The sequence below is a fragment of the Ambystoma mexicanum genome, chromosome 7p, assembly GCF_040938575.1.
Source record: "Ambystoma mexicanum isolate Mex_15411 chromosome 7p, UKY_AmexF1_1, whole genome shotgun sequence".
Lineage (NCBI taxonomy): Eukaryota > Metazoa > Chordata > Amphibia > Caudata > Ambystomatidae > Ambystoma > Ambystoma mexicanum.
Genome location: NC_090939.1, coordinates 307,451,134 through 307,466,616, shown reverse-complemented (window position 1 = coordinate 307,466,616; position 15,483 = coordinate 307,451,134).

Below are 15,483 nucleotides of genomic sequence, written 5' to 3'. Positions count from 1 at the left end.
AAATGTGTCTGACTCACGCTATATCTAAAGCTATTAAGGTTTAATGCTTGGATTGATTCGAGTACGTGTCTGTTGAATCAATGCGCGACTTTTATGCCCACTGCCATGACTGAAATGACGGTTTATTGGTGTTGTTTAATGCTCTCTCTAATTTCGGGTCTGATATCATGTGCGGGGGGTGGGAATTAGGGGTGGGATATGTTCGGAAACAATGGTTTGGTTTTCTTCAGGTATGCGAAATAAGTGATTGTTATACTACTTACATGCTCGCTTTCTTTGTAACCAAGAGATGTTAGCTGCATTTATGTGACTGCCAAGCCTTTAAAAATCAATAAAAGTGAAATTTAAAAAAAAAAAAAAAAAACTAAAACAAACTGTATACTCGATACAAATCCCATGGCTGCCACCAGTGTTAGGCAGAAACCTGTGCAGTTCCCTCTGGGACCACTGCAAAAAGTTTAAGTCTACAGGAGTTAGCAGTAAACCCAATTGGTAGCAGTCTGTACCACCCAGATTTACCTGGTAGCTGTGGCTGAGCAGTCAGACTTCTCTCAAGACGAGTTAGGCCGTATTTGGAGTATACAGGATAGGGCAATTTACACAGTAGAACAAGCAGACACTGATCAGAGCTTGGGTGTAAAGATATATAATTATTTATTTAAAAACACATCTATGGAAAACACACTGGCACTAATATGGCAAACAACTTCAATCACAGTTACTATAAGTATATATCAATCCCATAACAATATTTCGACAAGTCTAGGTTCAACGGCACCACTTATTTGCAGACAGAGGTGAATGCTTTAACCTAGATGGCACTCTAGTATTCGTTAGAAAGGGAGAGAAAAAGGCAGGGTATGAAACCAACTCAGTACCAACACTTTTACGAAACAAATGCAAGGCGAGCAAGGCAGGGTCTACTGTAAATCACAAAGTTCAAAGGCCAGGCCCACTCGGAGAGAGGCAAGGCTGTATGTCCCAAAAGTATCACAGTGGAAATGCACTTCAAGTCTTTGTAGCAAAATGTCACAGAAAGGTTGGACCAGTTTAGAACAAAAACTTAAGAAGGTCTGGAGGCGACCCAGTGGAAAGGTAAGGATTTAAGACACCTCATGCTAACCGTTTCAAGGGAAGCCAGGCGGACAGAGTACCTTGCAAGTGAAGAGACAGCTCCGGCGGGGGCAGTTGTTCCTGGTGGTGGATGCAAGTCGGGGCTTTGCCGGAAGATGAGAGGATCCTGTCGTCGAGGAAAAGTTGAAGATCGTTGCACCACCAGGGAAGAGACCGGCCGCGGAGTGCTCCGTCACAAGGCACCACCTTTTGGTCGCGGTACAGTTGTTAGTGGCTATCCGGTTGCCGGGGTGCTCAGCATGGCCAACTTCGACCACTAGACGTCCTGGAAGCGAAGAACAAGCAAGGAACTGGTTGTTCCCACCAGTCAGGGGAAGAACTCTCTCCAGCAGGGAGATCTTCTCTGTCGTTGGGAAGTGGTGAGTCGGTTCAGCAGGGCTCCACCAGAGGTGTCGTCGTTGCAGGTCGGCTCAGCTTTACCCTCGTCAGATTCTTAGGTCCTGTGGCGACTTCTGAAGTTCCAGTCCCAAAAGCCCTGCTTTTATGCAGAAAACCCCCATTCATTCAGCCTAGTTGTCAATCAAACATGCTAAGTGGTGAGCGGGGCGGCTCACCACTCTGGCCAATCACACAAGAGTGCGACCTGAGTTGGAAAGGCAACTCAGTCCAGGGTGCCTAAACCCCCTCCCACACCCACTGTGGTACCCAGACAGAATGGCGCCACTCTGGAGGGCTTCTGTGCAGAAGCCCACCAAAAGTGGAACAAAGGACTCAACCTATGGTTCGGAGTTACAGAGGCGAACACATACGCCATTTTAAAAACCGAGTTCTGGCAGAAAATACCAACCGGTAGATTTATTTAAGACAAACCGGCGGTAGGTTAGAGATTAACGTGAAAAAGTATTAGCCTCCAACAATGGGAAGAATCCCATAGGAATATATTCGCGGTCGAATATAAAAAGTAGTATCCACTGCCACCAGCCAAAACTCGACAAGGGGGACGGGACAGTGCCCCCTCGAACAACAGACCCAAGGGTAATCGAATTACCCCAACAGTACGTCCACAATAGGATGGTTTGTACTAGCTCTGTTAGTAAATTTAGGTCTAGTAAAGCCAATGGTGACTTTACATGCCATGGGAGACAGTAGTCAGTCCCAGGGTATAGAGTCTATGGTGGGGATCCTCTAGGACACCCCAGTGTTACGGCACGGAGGGTGCGGTGTAACACACATAGCAAAACATATGAGGCCCTATGGAGTAAAAGACCCCATAGCCCATAGAACACATGGACATTCAAAGAAATCGACCACATTCATGTCCAAGAGTGGGAGGAAAAGAGTCTCACTCTTGGCAGGATGAAAAAAACAAACTCCAGAAATCCAGCAAAGCTGCTGGGGGACTCACTAGGTTAGGAAATTCAGCCTAAACAGAGAATTCTCCCTAACATCGGCCACCTTTGACTCCCTTACCGCTTGGTCGCCTCCCAGCCATGGCACTGATGTTGGTGTGCGTATGGGAGTTGCAGTAAACTATTGTCCTGGGCAATTGGGGGTCAAAAGGGTAGGATACCAGATGGAATTCGTACCCTGGTGCTCTAACAAGGCTGTCTGTGACCCCTGTGGGAAGATGACGGGTCATGCAATGCACAGGCAGTCCAAAATCAAAAATAAACATGCACGCAACCCCTCGTAGACCATGTGTGTGAAAAAATGAACTTGAACTACGCTGTGGCACCCAGAAACACAAAAATAAGCATACGCGTAATACAAACAGCCTACAATGTCCCCTGAAGGGGAACGCGACACACGGGGCAAGCACAGTTGCTAAGTACGTGCGGAACTCACCGTCTGCCTGGAAAAAGAACGTGAAAAATATGCGCGTGTGCGCGTTGGCAACATCCCCGCCAAAAGAAGAATTGTACGCTGTCTGAGGAGACAGGACAAAAGGAGAAGTGAACTCTGTTTGAGGAAACAGGCCCAACAAAAAATCAGAAAAGAGCTGTCAGAGGTAACAGGAAGTTTGAACTAGAAACAGATTTCACCCACTCGCTCTCCATGAGAAGCACGTACAAGGAAATGGTGTCCTACACGCATCTTTTAAACCGGCCCACACATACACGTCAGAGACGTGTGTACGCGGGCGCTTTCATCCAATTACACGCGATGACACTCGGACATGCAGTTTTTCCACGTGTGCTCTGTCATCATGTGCTATGAGGGAAACGCCTATGCGCGTAATGTAACTTACGCACCCACGCGCTAAGGGCCTTTGGTCCAATGGAATCGCGTGCGTGTGTTGACGCACTTACGCGCTAAGGCCTTTTCCTCGAATTACACGCTGACGTGCAAGATTTTCACGTGCCAAATCACTCTGTATCAAGCTGGCCACGCAAGAACACGCTCCTGCCCTGAAGGCCATTTTCCTGCCCCCCAGAGCCCCGAGCATGTTCCCACCTGCCATCTGCTGCTGCCTGACTGCCTGCTGCCCACGTGCCCTGCTATTTGGTGCCTGCACATCAGCCATCTGCAGGGGTCCAGTTGCTGTGTCCACCCCTGCTGGAACTGAAGACTTCCGACTGGGATACCATCGCTCCACAGCCCAGCCCCGGGACCCAGTTGCCCACCCACGCTTGCTTTGGGGGTCGCCATGTCGGGGCAAACACCATCTTCGACCCCCAGCCAGAGGGGCAGAGGGCAACCAGCTTCAGTCAGAAGGAAGTTGGTGTCCTGGTGGAGCATGTCCTGGGGCATTATGATGCCCTCTTCGGAACATCACACGCCAACAAGGAAGGACGGGATAGGATCTGGGATTACTTTGTGGTTGCCATCAACGCGGAGGGGGTGGCAACCCGCAACATCAAGCAAGTCAAGAAGCGCTGGGAGGACTTGAGGTCCAGAACCCTCATAAAGGCCCGGAGCCCCGTGGAGGGGGGCTGGGGCAGCATGAATACCATCCAGATGAGGGTCCTGGAACGTGTAGGCCCAGCGCTCCACGCCCAGATCCTTCGGAGGCAGACCTGTCCGGAGTTGAGCGGTAAGTGGCCAAGCATTGCTGTGTGAGACAGGGCATGTTGCAGGGTGCTGGTTGTCTGATACTTGCCTGCATGTGTGACATAGGCCATGTACATATGTGCGTGTGGAGGGACATCATGGTCATGCATATAAGACCAGTAATGTGTGAACCACATGGTTTTTGCATGTGTTACAATGCAACATGCGGAGCAGCATGGGGAATGCACACATTAATGCATGCCTGTCTCTGTTATTGGACATGGATGGGGTGTGAGAGATGGGTGCTGCTGTCATGGACATGTATGGTGTCCTTGTCTGTGTGTCTTACTTGCGTGTCTGTGACTTGTAAATGCTATGGATGCATGACACATGTCTGTGACAATGTTCAGATTCGCTGATGCAGCCTACTCATCCTTGTATCCACTGTGTCTGGGGTGTACGAGGCCAGATGGATGAAACTACGGTGAAGTGTGTGCATGTGATAGGCCTGACCCATGATGCATGTGAGTTTCAAACCAGCATTGTATGTTTCAAGAGTCCCTTGGACATGTATGCTAATGTTCATAGCATGCGCCATGCCTGTTACTGCATGTGTTTTGCCTGCACTGACCCATGTGTTGTGGAGTTACATGATGGAAGTGATGTTTGACAGTGCCACTCATCTGCTATTGCTTCCTGTCTAGGGGACCATTGTACAGTACCCTGATGCTTGTGTTCTATGTCTCCCTCGCTGTGGAGCAAAGCGGCGGGGATTCCCCCACCAGCCGGCGACGCAAGGCCCAGTCACCCTCCCAGAATTTACCATCGTCCGGGAGTGAGGGGACTGGTGCTGCGTCTGCCACTATGGCTGCAGCGGAAGGGGTGGGTGAGCCCCCACAGGGGATTGCAATGACGGAAGGCGGTGTGAAACCATCCAGGTTGGTGGTTTCCACAGAGGAGGAGGAGGCCGCTACTGAGCCGCACATGGGGCCTGGTGGGGGTGGTACCACTGGTGCAAGTGGTGCAGTCCAGGGCCAGGGGCAGGAGGCAGCACAGGTCACCGCGGAGGGGCCTGTGCATGTCGCTCTCCCTGACCCTGTGACTGCACCAGCATGCACCAGCAGGGATGCCCCATCCCAGGCCCGTCCGCAGGTAGGGGGGATGTCCATGTCATCTGACACTCCTCTGCCTGCGGATGAGGGGACCCCTTGCCATATGGAGAAGGTCCTGATTGGTGTTGCGTTGCGCACGCGTGACATTCGTGATGACGTGCGTGCGTCCCGGGGGGAGCACGCACGTCATCACAAAGAGCAGCGTGCCAACGTGGCCCAGTTGGGAGTGTCCATGGTCGGGGGGTTTGTACATGTGTCGGCCACTCTGGCGGCCCTCTCCTCCTCTGTGGAGACTATGCGCCAGTTGTTCTCCATGCCGTCTTCCGGCCCAGATGCCACCAGGGCCCCCTGTGGACCTGCCCTGACCAATGCAGCCAGCTCGGTGGGGATCCCATCCCTGCCACAGTCGGGAGTCGGAGGTCCAGCAGGGGTGGACACCACAGCATCTGGACCCCAGCAGATGGAGGATGTGCCAGCATCATCGAGCAGGGCACATGCACGACGGCGTCGGTGGATTCCATCAGCCTGGATGCCATCGTGCTGACAGAGGCAGTTGCGTCGGAGGCAGCGGCAGGCTCAACGTGGGAGGCATCATGGCTCGGGGCCATCTACATCAGAGGGGCAGGCATCGGCCGGAGGGCAGGAGGACCCTGGAATGGGAGTGTCTTCCGTGTGGCAGCGGTTGGGCCAGCAGATAGGTGCGGAGCGGCGGTGGGCGGAGGAGGCACGGCTCACAATGGTCAGGGCGGAGAACTCCATGCGCAGGACGCTGAGGCGGGCTGAGTGCCTCGAGGGAATTCGCAGGGAGTTGGAGGTGGACATGGCGTTATCCCTGCGAGACCTCGGGGCCAGAGAACAGGCCCGCCTCCAAGACATTGAACAGGAGTTCGATGATGCCCTGGCCCATGACATCAACAAGTGAGCCATTGGACTTGCCCACCGCCATTGTATATAGTTCATTAGTGTTAAGTTTCATTTCTTTTTTCTTTCATTTGGGGCGCATGGACTATGCCCCACATTTTTGTATATAGTTAGTAATTAGGTAGGTTTCATTGTAGCTTTCATTTATGTCGTTGGGCTCATGGACCCTGGATTTGCTATTTGTACATAGTTTTACAGTGGATTTTTCTCCTTCATCTTTATTTTTCTTCACCATGGAGCAATGGATATTACGCTTTTCTTTCCCTTTGGATTTGCTTTGTTGGACGGTAACTTTGGACACATTTTCATTTGGATTAATTTGGATTCTCATTTTTTTTATTCATCATTTTTTGGGACATGCTGCATTTTGATTATTATTGGCATTATTGTGTGTTTTTATTTCATTCCCTTCATTTTGACTTGAATACATTTTTGTTTATTACTTCAATGTGTGGTCTTCTCTCATTGGTTTCATGCATGTCACAATGTGGGTTTTCTCAGTCATGTGTTGCCATTGTGTGGGTCTGACAGACTTGTACTCATGCGCATACTGCTTATTTGTGATCTATTATGTAATGGTGATTTCAATTTGGAGTGGATGTAAAGCTTGGTTGGGTGTTTGGACTGGGGTGCTGTGGGGTGGGATTTATGTAGCCATAAGAGCCAGGGATCTGGATTGTGATGACGTGTTGGCTGGGGGACATGTGTCGGGGCCTGCTGGCAGGTGCCTGTCAATGATGGGGGTGGGGGTGCTGGGGGACATGAGTGGGACATGAGTGGGGGCCTGCTGGTAGGTGCCTTGTACTGCTGAGGGTTGGGGGTGCAGGGGGTCATGAGTGGGGGCCTGCTGGCAGATGCCCTGCACTGCTGGGGGGTGGGGGTGCAGGGGGTCATGCGCTGTTGATCAGTAGTGCAAGGTGACATGTGGCTTGGCTGGGGGGCATGCCCATGGTGGATGGGCTGCCTGTGGGACATGACCAGGGGTGCAGGGTAGTCCCCTGTGGTGTGGGCTGCCTGCAGGGTCCGTGGAGGGTGTAGAGGGAACACCTGGGAGGACCTACACTGCCAAATCACGTGTAGGACTCCCCTGCACCCCCGAAATACACGTACCCTGCTGAAATGGCGTGTAAAACTTCCCACGCACCCCTGAAATACACGTACCCCGCTCGCACAGGGGCAATATTCCTGGGGTTCGTGGGAAGTCTCACACGCGAAAGGGCCCTGTGCAAGCAGGGTACGTGTATTACGGGGTGCGCGGGAAGTCTCACACGCCATTTCAGCATGGTACGTGTATTATGGGGTTCGCGGGAATTCTCACACGCGAAATGGCCCTGTGCGAGCGGGGTACGTGTATTACAGGGTGCGCGGGAAATTTTACACGCAATTTCAGCAGGGTACGTGTATTATGGGGTTTGCGGGAAGTCTCACACGCAAAATGGCCCTGTGCGAGCGTGGTACATGTATTACGGGGTGTGCGGGAAGTTTTCCACGTGATTTCAGCAGGGTACCTGTATTTCAGGGGTGCGCGGGAAGTTTTATACGCGATTGGACCTAGGCGAGCGGGCTACCACTCACCGTCTGCCTTGCGTGTAGAAGAACGCGTAGCCAACACCCACCCGCTATTTAGTAATAGCGTGTGAACCCCAATGCCTGGAAAACACACGCACCGCACCCCACGAAAAGCACGTACAGAGCAATGGAAATCCATGTGGGATCTTCAAGCCCTGCCAGGGCAACGCCCGTGCGTGATACGTCACAGACGCGCTTACGCGCTAAGGGCCTTTGGTCCAATGGAATCGCATGCGTGCGCTGACGCGCTCACGCGCTAAGGGCCTTTCCTCGAATTACATGCTGACGTGCAATTATTTCAAGTGCCAAATCACTCCGTATCAAGCTGGCCACGCGAAAACACACAGAAGACCATGCTCCTGCCCTGAAGGCCATTTCCCTGGCCCCAAGAGCCCCGAGCATGCTCCCAGCTGCCATCTGCTGCTGCCTGCCTGCTGCCCACGTGCCCTGCTATTTGCTGCCTGCACATCACTCAGGGGTGCAGTTGCTGTGACCACCCCTGCTGGAACTGAAGACTCCCGACTGGGATACCACCACTCCACAGCCCAGCCCCAGGACCCAGTTGCCCACCCACACCTGCCTCTGGGGTTGCCATGTCGGTCACACCACCATTTCAGACCACTGGCAACCCCCAGCAAGAGAGGCAGAGGGCCACCAGCTTCACTGCCACCGAAGTTGGTGTCCTTGTGAAGCAAGTCCTGCGGCAGTATGATGCCCTCTTCGGAAGTTCGCGCGCCAGCAAGGAAGGACGGACCGGGATCTGGACGGACATCGTGACTGCCATCAACGCGGAGGGGGTGGCAGTCCGCAAATTCAAACATGTCAAGAAGCGCTGGGAGGACTTCAGGTCCAGGACCCTCAACAAGGCCCGGAGTCTTGAAGGCAGCGGATGCTAAGGGGCGCCGGGGCCACCTGTCGGAACATCAAATGAGGGTCCTGGAACGCATATCCCCAGCGCTCCACGTCCAGGTCCTTGAGAGGCAGACCCGTCTGGAGTCGAGCAGTAAGTGTACATGCATACTGAGTGTAAGCTGTGCATGTGGTGGTGTGCCAGTAGTGTGCAGGTTGCACATGTGGTTTTGTAGGGCCATGTATGGATGTGTATGGACACATGAATGGTGCATGCATGTGTAAGCTTGCATGCAAAATGCAGATGTGTGAGCACACATGTTTGAATGACTGTGTATGTAAGTTGGCATGGTTGTGGTGTCACACATGGATGTCGGTTCCAGCTGCATGTATCTGCACCGTGTACATGTGCATGTGTGTGTATTTCACACGGGTGCAACAGTGATGCAACATGGATGCTTGGGACACTGATATGTAGAAAGCTGAATGCCAGATGTGACATGGATGGCGATCTCATCACTGCGACAGTTGGTGGAGGTGTACACATGCATGTAAGTGTGGTGGCGTGTGTGCATGTCTAGTGCACTCCCTGTGTTTCATGTGATGCCTGGCTCAACTTTGGCTGCTCATGCTGTTGTATGTGTATGGATGGTGCTGGCTGTTGCCATATGGCTATGGAATTGCTTATGTGTGTGAGTTGATATGCCATGTGTGTTTGGGATTGTGATGCCATGTCTGAAGTTTGACACTGCCACTCATGTGCAACTGTCATGTGTGTATCAGTCCATTGTACAGTGTCCTGATGCCTGTCTCCCATCTCTCCCTGTCTGCAGCGTCAACTGATGAAGAGGGCGGAGAGGGTGCTGTGGAGCACAGCGGCGGGGATCACACCACGAGCCGGAGACCCAAGGCTCGGCTCCCCTCCCAGGTTGTGATCTCGTCAGGGAGTGAGGATTCTGGTGCCGCATCCCAGGCCACAGCTGCCGAGGGTAGGTCCAAGAGGCGGAGGTCGGAGTTTGACTCCTCGGCGGCAGAAGGGGCAGCTGAGACCCCACAGGGACCGACGAAGGAAGATGGCACGGAGTCATCCAGGTTGGTGGGGGGTTTGGTGGAGGAGGAGGCCGCGCAAGGGACAGAGACGGGGTCTGGAGGTGGGGATTCCACTGGTGCCAGTGGTGCAGTGCAGGGGCAGGGACAGGAGGCAGCACAGGCCGCCACGGCAGTGCCTGTGTGTAATCCTGTCCCCAATCCTGTGACTCCATCATCCCGCACCAGCAGGGATGCCTACGTCCAGACCTGCTTTCAGGGAGGGGATCCGCTTACAACAAATGGCCTTCCTCTCCCTGTGGACATGGCTATCAGGACCGGGTTGAGCCTGTCCTTGGTGGGGTGGCGTTGTGTCAACGGGAAATGCGAGGTGACCGGCAGTCTTTTCATGAGGAGACTGCACGTCATCTTGAATGGCTCGTTGACCACGTCAGCCTACTGGGACAGGTCACCCAGGCCGGATTCCTCCGTTTGCTGAACCTTGTTTCGACCCCCTCCTCACCTGAACCCCCTCTGCGCCAGTCGTCCTCCGTGCCATCTTCCCACCCATGTATCACCTGGGTACCGTGTGGAGCTTCCTCTGACCTTGCGGCCAGGCTGGTGGAGGACACATCCCTGCCACAGTCGGGAGTCGGACGTCCAGCAGGGGTGGCCACCTCAACAACTGCACCCCAGCCGGAGGAGGATGTGCAGGCAGCAGGAGCCAGGGCACGGGCACAGGCACAGCAGCAGCAGCAACAAGGTGGGAGCCATGATGGCTCGGGGCCTTCGACATCGGAGGGGCAGGCATCGGCCGGAGGGCAGGAGGACCCAGGATGGGAAGTGTCTTCAGTGTGGCAGCGATTAGGCCATGCTATAGATGCGGAGCGGCAGCGGGCGGAAGAGGCACGGCTCACAATGGTCAGGGCGGAGAACTCCATGCAAAGGGCTCTGAGGCGGGCCGAGTGCCTCGAGGCAATTCGCAGGGACCTGGAGGTCCGGATGTCTTTGTCCCTGCGAACCCGCGGGGCATAGGAAGAGGACCGTCTCCGGGACATCGAGCAGGAGTTCGATGATGCCCTGCCCCGGGAAATCAGGAAGTGAGCCGTCGGACTAGCCCGCTGCCATTGTATATAGTTAATTAGTGTTAGGTTTCCTTTTGGTTTTCATTTCATTTGGGGCGCTTGGACAATGCCCCACCTTTTTGTATATAGTTGTTCATTAGGTAGGGTTTTTGTAGGTTTCCTTTCAATGGTTGGGCTCATGGACCCTGGATTTGTACTTTGTATATAGTTCTACACTGGATTTCACTTCATTTAAGTTTCTTTTTTACCATGGATCAATGGATGTGTCTTATTTTTACACTTTGGATTTGGTTGGACGGACAGACTCTTTGGACCCATTTGCTTTTGGATTGATTTGGATTCTGCTTTCACACTTTTTTAAAAAATATTTTGGACATGCAGCTTTTTCTTCACTATTTCCATTATTGTGTGATTTTTTTTTAATTCATTTGGTTAATTATTGAATACACATTTATTATATACTTTACTGATATGGTCTTATCTCATTTGTTTTGTGCATGTCACAATGTTGATCTTTTCACAGTCATGTGTCACCATTGCATGAGTCTGAGGGACTTTGATTGATGGCCATGCTGGTTATGTATTTTCTATCATGACTTTGGGAATTCAATGTGGGGTATTTGGACTGGGGTGGGATTTGGGTGGCCATGAGGGGCATGGGTCTGGAGTGTGATGACGTGTCGGGGGGGACATGTGTGGGGGCCTGCTGACGGATGCCCTGCACTGCTGGAGGGTGGGGGTGTAGGGGGTCATAAGTGGGGGCCTGCTGGCAGGTGCCCCTGATTGCAGGGGGTGGGGATGCAGGGGGTCGTAAGTGGGGCCTGCTGGCAGGTGCCCCTGACTGCTGGGAGGTGGGGGTGCAGGGGGTCATGTGTGGGGGCCTGCTGGCAGGTGCCCCTGACTGCTGTGAGGTGGGGGCGCAGGGGGACATGTGTGGGGGCCGTCTGGCAGGTGCCCCTGACTGCTGGGGGTGGGGGTGCAGGGGGACATGTGTGGGGGCCTGCTGGCAGGTGCCCCTGACTGCTGGGGGGTGGGGGTGCAAGGGGACATGTGTGGGGGCCTGCTGGAAGGTGTCCCTGACTGCTGGGGTGTGGGGGTGCAGGGGGACATGTGTGGGACATGAGTGGGGGCCTGCTGGAAGGTGCCCCTGACTGCTGGGGGCTGGGGGTGCAGGGGGAAATGTGGGGGGGCCTGCTGGCAGGTGCCCCTGACTGATGTGGGGCGGGGGTGCAGGTGGACATGTGTGGGGGCCTGCTGGCAGGTGCCACTGACTGCTGTGGGGTGGGGTGCAAGCTGACATGTGGCTTGGCTGGGGACATGCCCATGGTGGATGGGCTGCCTGCGGGACATGACCAGGGGTGGGGGGTAGTCCCCTGTGGTGTGGGCTGCCTGCAGGTGCCGTGGGGGGTGTAGAGGGAACACCTGGGAGGACCCACACTGCCAATTCACGTGTAGGACTCACAGCGCACCCCTGAAATTCACGTATCCCGCTCTGACAGCAAAATCGCGTGTGAAACGTCCCGCGAACCCCAGAAATACACGTACCCTGCTGAAATTGCGTGTGAAACGTCCCACGAACCCCAGAAATACACATACCCTGCTGAAATCGCTTGTGAAACTTCCCGCGAAGCCCAGTTATACACATACCCCACTCGCACAGGCCCTTTTGCATGTGAAACTTCCCACGAAACCCCGTAATACACGTACCCTGCTGAAATCGCTTGTGAAACTTCCCGCGAAGCCCAGTTATACACATACCCCACTCGCACAGGCCCTTCCGCATGTGAAACTTTCCCCGAACCCCCGTAATACACGTACCCTGCTGAAATCGCGTGTGAAACTTCCATCGAACCCCAGTTATACACGTACCCCACTCGCACAAGCCCTTCCATGTGTGAAACTTCACGCGAACCCCCGTAATACACGTACCCTGCTGAAATCGCGTGTGAAACTTCCTGCGAACCCCAGTTATACACGTACCCCACTCACACAGGCCCTTTCATGTGTGAAACTTCCTGCGAACCCCAGTTATACACGTACCCCACTCACACAGGCCCTTTCACGTGTGAAACTTCACGGGAACCCCAGTAATACACGTTCCCCACTTGGCGTTTGCTGTTTGGCTGCCCTGTAAACTGGTCCAGGATTAGCGCAGTCCTTTGTGCTGGATTGGAGATTTTGATGGCTTTTCCCTGCGCTAGGGGCGTTCTTGGGGGCGTAACTGGCGCTGCTGCAGGGTCGCTGCGCCACTCTGCGCCACGGCTGGTTTAGGAGGGGAAAATCCATGAATACGCTGTGCGTGGAAATCGATTTTAGCGCACGTGGCTGGAGCAGACATTCGCACGCGCACACTGTGCACCAGCAGCGTGCGCCACTTTTGTGCGAAATTCTATGAATTACCCTTCAATGTCAATACAACAACAGTGTAGCACAATCTAATGTTGTACCAAACAAAGTACGTATAATGTACTGTTTATGAGGGTCAAAAAAAGTCAATGGGCCTCGTTACAAGTTTGGCGGTAGCCTTGCTGGTAAAACCGACAGGCTGCCGCCGAACATGCACATTTTTTCAACGCCTGGCAATGGGGAAATACAGGGCCATTACAGCCCTAGCAGATTCTGTATTTCCCCATTGCCCCATTGCCAGGTGCCAGAATGCATTACTCCCCATTCCCATTGAGTCCTATAGCTAATTGGTATCAGGTGTATGCACTTAGAATCAATTGCCTGACTTTGCCTGACCCCATTAGCGGAACATGTGCAGTACGATTTGTGAAATTTAATGCTGTTACTATGAGTCACCCTCTTCCTCGGCCCAGTGTGTGTGTAGAAAGGGGGGTGGGAGTTGGGTCCTCAGATCATCCTAAAAATAGAATGGGTTGGATAAACAAAATAGGGGGAAATACCGTATCCCACCATCGGCTGCCTCACCTCCACTCCCTCAAGACCCCTCACCCAGGTGATTCTCCCGCACTGGTCCACCCCCAGGATCTGGATCCAAAGGCGATGGTCGTGCCCTGGCCACCTGAGAGATCCCCAGTGACTAGTGGGTGAGACACCCTCTGGTTTCTCACATGATGTAATCAATGATCTCATATATGATGTAAGTTGTGATGTCCCAAGGGATGTCAAAAGTGATGTAATCATTGATGTCATTTATGATAGAATTATAAATCTCACCAGTGATGTTGTCAGTGGTCATCAGTGAATTAATCTCTGATCTCATCAATGTATTCATATGCTGGGCAACAGGGTCAGCACTTAAGGTGGTTTTGTGTGAATTGTCTGCTAATTTCCAAAGGATGTGGTTGCGTTCAATTTTCACCTCAAAATGTGTGCAACAAGTTTTTCAAAGGTTTCAATGGGTCTGTTACAATGTATTGCTCACTTTAACGACCCTGCAACCAAAGATTTTTGCCTGAACAATAATATAATTGTATATTATAGTGCCACAATATAATATACAAAGAAGACTAGTGTGCAAGAATGTATGTTATGTTATGTTATGTTATGTTATTTTGCTTGTCACACGCCAAAGCCAGTAGGCATCCAGGCGCCGAGAGACAGATATAGTTACCGAAGCTACTTGCAGGAGTTCATACTAATTAAAGAGATACGTTTTGAATTGTTTCCGGAACGCAAAAAGATTCTTAGTTTTACGCAGGGATGCTGGTAGCGCATTCCATGCCTTCGCTCCTTGGGTATGAAAGACCCTGCCTACGGGATCGTCTTCGGCTCACCTGAGATTTCTTTTTTTGGCTGTTAGATACTAACAACATCCTTCAGATAAGCTAAGCATTCCCAAAAATGCATTTATGGCAGGATATGATATGGCATTTATAACGCGCCTATACACAAATGTTTCAAGGCGCGACGAGGCGGGGGGGACAAGGGGAGACAGACAAACGATCCTACTAGGCCAGGTGTCATTCAGATCGCGCAAGTGCAGGGTGGGGGGAAGGGAAAAGTGCAAGGGGGAAAGGGAGAGGAGAAGTGCAGTACAGGTTTAGTAGAACAAGATAAATAATAGGGGCCAGCTGGTGGCAAGTGCAAGATAAGTGCAGACAATTGCTGGGAGGAGGGGCTGTAGGGATACAGAGACAGTCCCACAGTGCAGGGGTTGCCAGTTTGAAGTGGATTCTGCCTTCCACAGGAAGCCAATGTAGTTTTTTCCTAGCTACCATAGTAGGTTGTAAACGTTTCATCTGGAAGATGATGCGGATGGCTTTATTCTGGACTTTTTGTAGTTCTTGGATATCAGCTTTGCTTGCCCCACCTAGGAGCACATTACAATAATCCACACATGGCAGGATAACGGCTCTCACAAGTTTGGTGCGATTTTCGACCGAAATGAGTGGGGCAACCTGCCTGAGCACTTTGAGTTGATAATTAGTGATCCTAGTGATGTCTGTGACATGGGCTTTACAATCTCGGCTGGTTTCTATGAAAGTGGCCGAAGTTTTAACTTTCTGCACAACCTTGATATAACTGCCATCTATCCTGAAACTTACATACTCTTAGCTGAACTGAGTTTGTGCCTGACGGGGGCCAAATAGCATGAGTTCAGTCTTTAAGGCATTTAAGCAGAGCCAATTTGTAGACATCCACTGCTTTATCAATAGGTACACCATATCCACTGTGCGTTTGTCAGCATCGTGATCGCCAGTGATATCGAGAACCAACTGAAAATCATCAGCATAGTTACAAAAGAAAATCTGGAAAGATTCTAATTCACCGCATTTTTATTTTTTTATTTTAATATTCTGCATCCGCCTGAGCAGCAGAAGCGAATAATTGCCCAAACAAAGCCAGGGAAATCCGCTGCCTGCTTACAGCCTTTTGGCTATCCTGTTTGA